General features: G+C 35.1%; 1 pseudogene across 1 annotated transcript; it reads left to right on the top strand.

The window, feature by feature from the left end:
- Positions 1–422: 422 nt before the first annotated feature.
- Positions 423–3,604, top strand: LOC143558000 (homeobox protein knotted-1-like LET6; annotated as a pseudogene). The gene is made up of 4 exons (XR_013139657.1): positions 423–692; positions 1,266–1,524; positions 2,646–2,939; positions 3,388–3,604. The product of XR_013139657.1 is annotated as a homeobox protein knotted-1-like LET6 (transcript).
- Positions 3,605–6,779: the final 3,175 nt, after the last annotated feature.

The following is a 6,779-nucleotide window of genomic DNA, read 5'->3' as shown; positions in this document are numbered from 1 at the left end:
CCAGTTTCACCATTCTCTCTTTCACAAGTCTTACTATACACACACACACCACTATACCTACACCCTCTCTCTCTTTAACCACTACAAACAAGATATACATCACATTACTCTGCATATCTCCCTCTCTCACACCTACAAACACCAAAACACACACTTAAAAAAGCTTGTAACCACACCCATTTTTCAAAGCACTTTCATTGTCTAGTTAAATACTTGGACATATTATTATCACTAGTACATAGGTTTTTCAGTAAAAGGGCTGAACAACACCCCTTTTGTAAGCTTAAATCTCGGGAGAAACCCTTAACTCTTTCTCTCTCCCTCTCTCTGCCAAACATACAAACAATAAAGACAATTATGCACGTATCTATGCACAGGAACTTGAGTTGAAGCTAGCACTTAATATTATTGCAGACAGATCAATGGACGGTGATGCTGGTTGTTTGATGAGGTTTGGAGCTGATAATAATAATAATAGTAACTCACCGTATCTTCCTCCATCTCCTAGTGTCTTCAACAATACCGTATTCTTCTCCCCTCAGGATCATCATCGACACCATAACAGTGGGACTTCTGCATCTGCAATGATGCTTGAAGACAATAACAATAATAGCAACATTAATGTTAAAGCCAAGATCATGTCTCATCCTCATTACCCTCGTCTTTTATCTGCTTATCTTAATTGTCAAAAGGTATATGCATATACAAATATGTTTCTTGAAAACCCTAAATGACTGTATGCTTTTAGAAGAAATCAAGGAGTCACTTTCTTAAAGATATGCATTTTTTTTTCAAGAATTTGTGAGTATAATCCAATATATGTGTTTTTCTTGAAACCCATTTTTTTCCTCAAGAACTTGCGATTATACATATATTTCTTGAAACCTAACTTATCTTTTTGTGAGATATTATCCTTTTAGAAGAAACCCAGAAGTCACTTTCTTGAAAGATTGCATTTTTTTTCAAGAATTAGAGAGTATGATCCCATATATATTTTATTTTCTTTCTTCTTTTGGTAGGTTATCATGAAGAGAGAACATTTGTAGGATGAAACCCAGAATTGGGTTTTTTAGATTTTTGTGTGTGCGTGTAACATTAAGTTGCTTTTAGTCATTTCTTCATATGGTATGAAAGTCATAATAATTCAAGAATGTACAAAACCCTATTCTTTCCCACTAAAAATTTCAACTTTTTATCAAGCTTAATTCAGGTATATGTGTGGAAACCAATATAATAATAATAATATTCTTTATGAATAAAATCAGATAGGAGCACCACCGGAAGTGGTTGAACGACTTGAAGCAGCCTGCCGAGCATCCTTGATGGCTGCGATGTCCGCTCGGTCTGGCTCGGGTGGTGGTAGGTATGAGTTCTAGTACCATTGTTGGACAAGATCCAGCCCTTGATCAGTTCATGGAAGCTTACTGTGAGATGCTTATTAAATTTGAACAAGAACTCTCAAAACCCTTTAAGGAAGCCATGCTTTTTCTCTCAAGAATGGAGTCACGGTTCAAGGCCATCTCTGTCTCTGCTACACCATTTAATCTTTCACCTACCTGTTTGTGCTCTTAACTTTATATGTATGCATATGTTATTTATTATTATATATGTTCTATTTTTTATTGTTCTTGAATGGTTGAATATGCTGATGTGCAATTTATTATATTAATTCTTTAGGTGACATGGATCATCAGAACTTCAACAAGTTCCCATCGTCTTGGTTATTGTTTGGATTAATTTTAAAAAATTATCAAAAACAGTGCAAATTATTTGAATTAAGATGTACTTTTCTTTTACTTGAATTAAGTTAAAATTACCAACTGTTCTAGCTAACCACTGTTACAGATTTTCATCTTTGTTTGGTGTAAACATTCTTTATTTATCATATGCTTAATTGAATCATGCTTTGGATGCTTAATTGATCATTTTTCCAGGGTGAAATAGGTTATACAACAATTTTAGGGGTTCATGCATGCTTTGCATTTTAATTGATTCTTTATTTTTCCAGGGTAATTAAAATAGGTTACAACAATTTTAGGGATTCATTTTAACTTTGATTCAATTACCATTTAAATTTTATACAAAGAAAACTATCTCAAGATAAGCTTAACTATTTTAATTATTTGTTGATTTATTTTGCTATCTTCATAAGCTAGTTTAAACTATATTGATGATCTTGTTGATTGGATCATATAACTGCAATCTTCTTTGTTATAGCTTGCCCTCACACGTGTTATATGAATTTCCTAGATCGAATATAGAGGTTAATTTATCTACTCAATCTGTCTTTATGTATTATGTTGTATGTTGTCTGGTACTCGATTATAAACATGTGATAATCTAGTTATACACTACGATCAATACAAAATACGCCATCATCTTTTACGTGAGGATTCTAAGTTATAGCTTTGTATTATTTATCTGTTTTCTCTTTATGTATTCTATCTATATAGTGTAGATAATTAGATATACAATATCATCTGTTACATAAGCATTTTAAGTTAAGCTTTTAAGTTATTTATCTATTTTCTCTTTATGTATTCTATCTATATAGTAGAGGGTATTCAATTGTAAAAATGTGTTACCATACTACCTATTTATACAATATAATCAATATAGAATACACCATGACTTTGTTAACTAAGTTCTTGTCTAATGATTTTTGTAAAACTTATGTGATTTAAGGTTGTGGTGAGGGAGGCATGGACCAGAATGGTTCATCCGAAGAGGAGCTTGATGTTGAGATGAATAACAGTGTGATTGATCCCCAAGCTGAAGATCGGGAGCTGAAAGGTCAGTTATTACGCAAGTATAGCGGCTATTTAGGAAGTCTGAAGCAGGAGTTCATGAAAAAGAGAAAGAAAGGGAAGTTACCAAAAGAAGCTCGACAACAGTTGCTTGACTGGTGGTCTCGTCATTACAAATGGCCGTATCCTTCGGTAATATCAGTTTTACTTCCATGCATCGCTCTTTGATATTTCAAAAGCATTGGTTTGTACTGAAAAGTTTGTGTATTCGTCCTCTCAACTACCTCGTTAGTTTGTTTGAGGCGGGATCTAGTAAATCATAGTGGTAATCATTGATCGACTATGCTTCAGTTCACAAACGATATTGGTTTCCTTTCATGAGCACATTAACCTCATTCATTGTGTCTTCTTAACATGTTTATTTTGGTAATAAATTAACGAAAAATATGGTTCGTTAATACAGTTATTGAATTTAGGTATATATGTGATTGGCAATGAAATTTAATGCTTGATCTGCGAATGAACTAAACACACCATGGAGTGTGTATTCAGTTTATGTGTTAATCTTATTCCACTGTGTTAGATAGATGGCCTTAACATAAAAGTGAAGTTGCTAACTTTGCAGTTTTGTTATTTACAGGAAGCTCAGAAGTTGGCACTAGCTGAATCAACAGGGCTAGATCAGAAGCAGATAAACAACTGGTTCATCAACCAAAGGAAGCGACACTGGAAGCCATCCGAGGATATGCAATTTGTGGTAATGGATGCTGCTCATCCTCACTATTTAATGGACAATATCTTTGGTAATTACCCTTTTCCCATGGACGTTTCACTGCTCTAGATATTTTATATATCATAAAAGCTAGAACTCTATAGATTGATGGATGCAAGCTAGTGTGTGGCTTTTGCTGTTACCTATTTTGCTTGTTTTGATGGTTCTATGTTCAAGTAGTGGTTATGTTATCTTTGACTTGTTTTGGTCATGTTATGCAGTGATGAAAATGTATTTTATTACCTTGATGGTGTCTTGATTAACATATTTATAAATAACACCTTTATTAGTTTTTGTTTCTAGATTTAAGCTTGATGTTTATACATAACATGTTTGTTAATTTATGATTTCCTATCATTTGATAAGTTTTTACTTGCTTATTTCTGATTTCCTTGATTTACGAGTTTTATTATCTCTAATGGGTTGAATTATATTGATATGATGCTGTAGTCATGCAATTTTTTATTGGGGAAGAGGACATAACTTATTTTTACAATTGGAATTGAAAGTAATAATAGTTGGTTAGCCTAAACGAATTTCTACAAAGAATAAATCAGAAAGAAACCCCTAAAAGTTATATATATTTAAAAATGATATTTTAGTGTGAAGATTATGAAATATATATATATATATATATTCAAACAAACTAAAGTTGTTTAAATATCTAAGGAGGTAGTTGAAAATTTTAATAAATAAATGAATAACGGTTTAAAGAAAAGCATGTCTAGAAAAGTAGAACATTTTGAAAGTACCGTTCCAAATAAAAATATGTATCATGTTTTTGACTACCAAGGGCTTTTTTTATATAATGCAATTAAGAGTATCCAGTAGAGGTGCACAAATCGGTTTTTTTGAAAAAACCGGTTCGGTTATTAACCGGACCGGTTTTTTTTATCCAGAAAAAAACCGGTTCGGTTAATAACCGGACCGGTTATTAACCGGTTTTTGTCAATGAAAACTCAAACCGGCCAAACCGGTTTGGACCGGTTTAGAAACCGGTTAGAACCGGTTATTAAACCGGTTTTTTTACAACCGGTTTTTAATAACCGGTCTAACCGGTTAACCGGTTTTTTTTTTTTTTTTTTTTTTTTTTTTTTTTTTTTTTTTTTTGCTTTAGGGTTTAGGGTTTAGGGTTTCGTTGTTAGCATTCTTTGCTTGGAAGATTAAAAACACATAACTTTCATTTATAGCTTTTACATTAAAAATACAAACATTAAATCGTTATCGCATATTCGTAACTCAAAAATACAAACATTAAAGAATGCTTAGACACGATTACATTAACAAGTTGATGTTTGTTACTCATTTTCTTCGCTACCCGATCCCGAGCTATTCCTTAGGTAATCGTCGTACGCGGCTTCTTCATCGGTCATTGGTTGAGTGTGTCCTTGATTGACCTCGTCTTCATACAAGGCCGCCTCATACTCCATTTCCCCCTCGAGTGAGCGTTGATGTTGTGCCCTATCTAAAGAGTCCAAGTAATCCTTGTAGCAAATCGACATCTCTACAGCTGGTGGAGTGAGTCGAGTCCTCCTAATCGATATAACCCTGCCAGAAACAGAAAAAGCAGACTCCGAAGCTACCGTGGAAGCTTGGACCGTTAGTAAATCTTTGGCCATGGCGGCGAAGATCGGAAACTCATCCTCCTTACCTCTCCACCAAGCCAGCATATCAAGACTTCTAAATTCATCCGGAGTCATGTGTTTCACAAAGTTGGTACCACCATACCTTCCAAGTTCACTGCTTGGGGTGTTTACCCTTTGACGTTTACCGGCGTCTTCCCAAATCATGTAGTACATCCCCATTTCAAGGTCGGTTTGGGATTGGGATTGGGCAACAGCTCTTAACGAGTCATGAATTTGGGAAGACGACCCGTGTTTTGTAAGGTAAACATCATACATGTTTGCCAAGGTGGTGTTGAAAGCATTCTTTAAAGTTTGGTTATAATGGGGGTTTTGATCGTCGTTTAACTCTAGCTCATCACAAATTTTTTCTATTAAAGCTTCAACACCACCAACATTGATGCAAGGGTTTAACGCAGCCGCACAGGTCAAAACAGCGGGTAGTTGTTGAAAATATTTTCTAAATTTTTCTTTCATTTTTGCACCCATATCAAAATAAGGTGCACCCCTACAATGAATTTCAGTCAACTTTGTGCACATGACAGCAATTTTTGGTAAAGCAATGGGGCTTGTTGGATAGTAAACCCCGGATAAACTAGTTGTGCAAGATTTAAAAATTTGAAGAACCTCCGTAACGATCTCAATCAATAACCAGTTTCTAGGATCGTACGGTGCACATTTACCCCTATTTGACAAAATTTGATGAAACGCAATTAACGATTGTTTTTGTTGGATGGCTTTCTCAAACATTTCACAAGTCGAGTTCCATCTTGTTGGACAATCCCAATTAGGCCCCAACCATTGACAGTTAGCTTCTTCACAAAATTTTTTGTATCTTGAAAATGTTGAATTGTTGCTAAAAACATCTCGTAACATTCTTTTAAAATTGTTTCTTTGCGTTTCGATCACGTTTAACCCATCTTGCACGGCCAAGTTGATAATATGTGCAATGCATCGGCTATGAAAAAACGCTCCATCACAGATAGGTTTATACTTTAATTTTAAATGGCCAACCGCGGCCGTATTGTTGGACGCGTTATCAAACGATATTGAAAAGATTTTATCTTCAATCTTGTATTGTCGAATGACTTTATCCAAGAGTTTAAAAATATTTCTACCCGTGTGCGGGTAATCAAACAATTGAAACGCAACGGTTCGTTTCATCATTTGCCACGACCGGGGGTCAACCCAATGAGCCGTCACACAAATGTATGAGTCGGGCGAACCATTAGGTACCGACCACACATCCGTTGTTAAGTTCACACCAGTTTGTAAGTTTGAAAAGTATGAAATTAGTTCGGATTTAGCGTTTTTCCATGCTTTAAGACAATCTCTTCTAAGGGTCGAACGACTTACGTGTTGGTAGCGTGGTTGAACATACTTTTGCATCATCTCCGTGAATTGAGGGTTGTCGAAGTGGTTGAAAGGAAGTGATTGTTGAATCACAAAGTTGCCAAACTGTTGACGTACCGCTTCAAGGTCGTACGTAAACACCGTTCCTTGATTCGTCATCTCCGGCTGCGAACTACTTCCGGATTCGTCCTTCAAGACCTTGCAAGAGGGCTTTTCTACATGAGCTCTTAAACTGGAGTTTGCTTCTTTGTTATAAAACTTCAAACAATGTTTGCATCTAGCTTT

This window comes from Bidens hawaiensis, unplaced genomic scaffold, assembly GCF_021521415.1.
Source record: "Bidens hawaiensis isolate Kalapana, Puna unplaced genomic scaffold, B.hawaiensis_p1.1 tig00019313_1, whole genome shotgun sequence".
In the NCBI taxonomy this organism is placed as follows: domain Eukaryota; kingdom Viridiplantae; phylum Streptophyta; class Magnoliopsida; order Asterales; family Asteraceae; genus Bidens; species Bidens hawaiensis.
The sequence above is the reverse complement of the archived record's forward strand: the minus strand, read 5'-3'. Positions and strand labels throughout refer to the sequence as shown.